The sequence below is a fragment of the Sinohyriopsis cumingii genome, unplaced genomic scaffold (assembly GCF_028554795.1).
Source record: "Sinohyriopsis cumingii isolate HCF-2022 unplaced genomic scaffold, ASM2855479v2 utg003963l, whole genome shotgun sequence".
NCBI classification, from domain to species: domain Eukaryota; kingdom Metazoa; phylum Mollusca; class Bivalvia; order Unionida; family Unionidae; genus Sinohyriopsis; species Sinohyriopsis cumingii.
In genome coordinates this window covers 25,001-30,000 of record NW_028316635.1, presented here as the reverse complement: position 1 = coordinate 30,000, position 5,000 = coordinate 25,001, and the positions used below count along the sequence as shown (strand labels likewise).

At 33.7% G+C, this 5,000-nt stretch overlaps 3 non-coding genes across 3 annotated transcripts in view; all 3 read left to right on the top strand.

Annotated features, from left to right (window-relative positions):
• The window catches only part of LOC149769323 (5S ribosomal RNA), a 119-nt gene extending 9 nt beyond the window's left edge, over positions 1-110 (top strand). The window contains exon 1 of the ribosomal RNA XR_016419236.1: positions 1-110. This exon is cut by the window's left edge and continues 9 nt beyond it. This is a non-coding gene — a ribosomal RNA (5S ribosomal RNA).
• Positions 111-3,650: 3,540 nt separating this feature from the next.
• Positions 3,651-3,769, top strand: LOC149769322 (5S ribosomal RNA). The gene has a single exon (XR_016419191.1). It is a non-coding gene; the product is annotated as a 5S ribosomal RNA (ribosomal RNA).
• Positions 3,770-4,687: 918 nt separating this feature from the next.
• LOC149769321 (5S ribosomal RNA) lies at positions 4,688-4,806 on the top strand. The gene has a single exon (XR_016419224.1). It is a non-coding gene; the product is annotated as a 5S ribosomal RNA (ribosomal RNA).
• The last annotated feature ends 194 nt before the right edge of the window (positions 4,807-5,000 follow it).

Genomic DNA, 5,000 nt, shown 5'->3' with positions numbered 1-5,000 from the left:
CATACCACGTTGAAAGCACCGGTTCTCGTCCGATCACCGAAGTTAAGCAACGTCGGGCCCGGTTAGTACTTGGATGGGTGACCGCCTGGGAATACCGGGTGCTGTAGACTCTTTTTTTTTTTTTTTTCTTTTATAACTAAAAACAGTTGAAGTTTTTCTTTCTTTCTTTTATTGTAACTAAATTTACTTTCTTCAATATAAATAATAAATAGAGCAATTTCTCGACTTTCATTTTCTCTTTTTCCTTAACTTTCTTCAATAATTCGGATCCTAAAAAAATCAAGCATAGGACCTGAATATAGCAAATGTTGCTTTGCACTTCTCTGCTCTTGGTTTCGATCCTTACTACTGGAATATGCGATCATAGATGACCAGTATTTCTTATTAACAAATTCGGTTCAATTTATCCAGTTTCCTCTACTTTTACTACCACAACAAGCTGCCTCCTTTCACGTCGAAATACTTCCTTCAAGTTTCTTCTCATATATTCCTGGTGTAGTCTCTTGCGCAGAGTTGCAAAATATGCGATCAATGTCTTTCATTTTGGCTACTTATTTGTGGTATTTCTTATTCACTAATTGATTGATAAATATGGAATGTATGAATTGTGAGAATTTTTTATATTAATTTATTGATTGATTGATTTCTTTTACAGCAGGGCCTCAGTCTGCCAGTGGGAAAATTGGCATCCTGTAGCGAATACTGTAAATATGGGCCATTGGCAAAATAAATTGGGTTATAAAATTCTGTTTTGATTACAGTAAGTTTAGATAGATATTCCATGCTTCCACTTTCTGTATTTCCACAACGTTAACTTCTCCAAGTTGCAAGAAGAGATCCTTTGCAAATCTGATAAGACCCTATCTTTAAAGTTAGCTTATAGGCCGCTGTCGCTTATTTTAACCAAATGATAGGACAGAAAGACGAATAATAATAATAATAATAATAACAACAACAATAATGTCCTGAATCTGCATTTTAAGTCAATTTCAACATGGAATTCTCCCCTTATCTGGGTCAGAAAATGGATGAGTGACAAATATGAGTATCTGAGGCCAGTTTTGCTTCTTTTGGATTAGAACTTTGAATCAGTATACACTTTAGTTACTAATATTATACTGCACACAAACATTTGTACATGGGAAACGTTGAAGAGATGTGTGACTAATCAGCAAAAGAGTCTTGAAAACGCATCAAGACAACAAATTATGTTTTACAGTCGAAATGTTGTTCTCACTAGAACTGAAATCATTTAATTTCTACTTAAATGCCCGAAAAATTTACAATTAAAACTACAATAAATGTTTTATACCTAGTCCCGCACAGTGACGTTTATCTGATTCCCTGTACTCACCGAGAGCATTCTGTGTCATATGGATGCATATCAAATGAAGTGAAAAGTAATGGAATACTCGCTTTTTTATTTATCCCTATGCATCGTGGTGCCCACACCATGATGAGACGCTGTTTCAATAAACCTTTTTATATATGTTCTTTACTGTTCTTCCTTTTTCTTCTTGCTTTATCATACTGACACACGAGAGAGAGAGAGAGAGAGAGAGAGAGAGAGTATGCAACAAAGTTCGCATAACTTTATCAGCTATTAACATTAATTGTACTTCTGTGTAATTTTATTTTTAACGCGTTATCCTATAACGATTGCAAACAAGGGCAAAAACTCTACTGATCTTATTCGATAATTATACCATACTGAATTAATAAGTGTATCTCGTAAAAACGGATCATATATATATCCTGGGTGGCTGAGGGTGTTTTAAGATATGTGTGTGTCTTTTGTGATATATATATATATATATATATATATATATATATATATATATATATATATATATATATATATATATATATATATATACGTTTGTGTGTGTACATACATACATACATACATACATACGTGTATTATTTACATATAGTCTTGGATAATTTTAATTATTGGGATATGGTTTTTAGGTATCAACAGATACAAAGGAAACAAACGTTTCAATACATATAATGACATTTTCTTAAATTCTACATTGTATCATATTGACCTACTACTTGCTAGGCAAGCTGACTTTTATAAAATTTGCAAACTCCTTATATATATTTAAACTTACTTTTAGTATTCAACCAGAAAATCAGTACAGTGCAGAAAGATTGAAAATATTATTTCTTTCGGATATATATATATATATATATATATATATATATATATATATATATATATATATATATATATATATATATATATATATATATATATATATATATATATATATATGTAAGAGAGAGAGAGATGGGGGGTTCGGAATGGTTTAAACAGACTCTAAATTACACTGATAAAATGTACATCAGTCCAATGGTTAACATGATAGATTTCTATCAAGCTGGTTGCCCTATTGTACCATTGAGCAAGACTACCCTCATTGCCTAACAAAACCAAGCAGTCTTTTGCCAGAACACCATAATGTGAACTTAGGCCATCTAAATCAAATTCCTATGTGAAATTTGCCAATATAAGCCAATACACTTTAATGCAAACTTAGCCAATCTAAACCAAATATCTTAATGGAAACTTAGCCAAACACCTTAATGTGAACTTAGCCCATCTAAACCAATGTACCATAATGTGAACTTAGCCCATCTAAACCAAGAAAAGAATAATGTGATATTGGCTCATATAAACAAAAACACCTTAATGCTATCTTAGCCAATCTAAACCAACCGACTTAATTTATTTTTTATAAAGAATACAAAGTGAAAATTTAAATACTTTTCAGCATTATAAATGAAATCACAAATAGTCCATAAAAGTTATATGACAAGTCCAAAAGGGTAGTGTTCCAAATGAATGCCAGTGGTTTTCTGAATGAAGTCCAATTTTGAATGTGCTGATGTAATAACAATCTTGACGTGTGGCGATGATGTAATTTAGAATGTCCTTGAATGAATTCATAATAGTCCCAAAATAGCGATTTTTGATATTTGGACATTAGTATTGGGGTGTATGGACATATTTGTTTTGCTTATCAAAACGTTGGAAATCGCCGACACCATGCGGTATCGGCATAGGCTGCTTACTAGCCAGAGGGGGCTCGTATCATTGCTTGCAATGAAACTATCAGTCGTACATATAGTATAAAATGTATGACTGTCAGTTCAATTGTGAGCAACGATGCGAGCCCCTGTGCTTACTAGCCTGCCATGCAAACTTGACCGACCTTTCATCGAGATATACCTGCATGAAATCGAGAGAAATACGATTTATTTTCTCAGAAATAATTGCGAGTATAACATCATTTGTCGTTAATGAAGCTGACTGACGAAAGAAAACGACAACCTTGATGAAATTTGACACGGAACTCGCCATTGTATTACTATTCAAATGACTGCACAAATATGGCAACCTACATGTCAGTGACTTCGGCGATCAAATAAGCTCTTGCTTCTTTACAGATTGAAACTGAAGGGATGTATTGTCGTAAGCAGAGCTCTCCCCTGTCTCTAATATATATATATATATATATATATATATATATATATATATATGTGTGTGTGTGTGTGTGTGTGTGTGTGTGTGTGTGTGTGTAATGTATCTTTGTAACGACGAAGAGACAACCTATATTAGTCTTAAATTTGTACGTACAAATGTCTACGGCCATACCACGTTGAAAACACAGGTTCTCGTCCGATCACCGAAGTTAAGCAACGTCGGGCCCGGTTAGTACTTGGATGGGTGACCGCCTGGGAATACCGGGTGCTGTAGGCATTTTTTAATTTTTTTTTGGGTTCCATCCTCACTGTGAGGATATGCGATCATATATGGCCAATATTTCTTGTTCACAAATCTGGTGCAAATTTTTCAGTTTCCTCTACCTCCAGGATCGAAATGGGCCGCCTCGTATGCCGTCCAGATCCTCCAAATTTCTTCTGAAATTCCGGATTCAGCCTATGCTATAGCGAATAATTGCAACGTATGCCATCGATGTCTTTCATTTTGGATACTTGTCTGTGGTATTTCTTATTCAATAATTGATAGATATATTTGGAATGTATTATTTTTAATTATTTTAATTTATTTACCTGTTTTTTAGCAGGGCACCAGTCTATCAGTGTGAAACTTGGCATCCCTTAGCGAATACTTCGAATATGGGCCATTGACAAAATAAATTGGTGTATAAATCTCTGTTTTGATTACAGTAAGTTTGGATGGATGTTCCCTGCTTCCACTTCCTTGCACTTTCTGTGTTTCCACAACTTTAACGTTTCCGAGCTGCAAGACGATATCCGTTTCAAATCAGATTCGAGTCCGTATTTAAAGGTAGCTCATAGGCTGATGTCGATTATTTACCTATTGAATTAGTCAGTTGATACAAGATAAATAATAATAATAATAATAATAATAATAATAATGCCCAAAAACAACAAAAATGAACTGAATCTTCGTTTAAATGCATTGTTATTTAAGTCCATTTGAAGGTGTAAACCTCCGGTTAAGCAACTAATGTCCGAGTCCGAAAATGCCTGAATTACAAATTTGAATAATGTATGAAGGCAGTTTATCTATATAAGTTTTAATCAGTACACTTTAATTACTAATTTTACACGGCACATAAACGTAAACGTCTGTACATCGGAAACGGTGAAGAGAGAAGCGAATATAAGTCTTAAATTTACAAACACTTGTGTCTACGGCCATACCACGTTGAAAGCACCGGTTCTCGTCCGATCACCGAAGTTAAGCAACGTCGGGCCCGGTTAGTACTTGGATGGGTGACCGCCTGGGAATACCGGGTGCTGTAGACTCTTTTTTTTTTTTTTTTTTCTTTTATAACTAAAAACAGTTGAAGTTTTTCTTTCTTTCTTTTATTGTAACTAAATTTACTTTCTTCAATATAAATAATAAATAGAGCAATTTCTCGACTTTCATTTTCTCTTTTTCCTTAACTTTCTTCAATAATTCGGATCCTAAAAAAATCAAGCATAGGACCTGAATATAG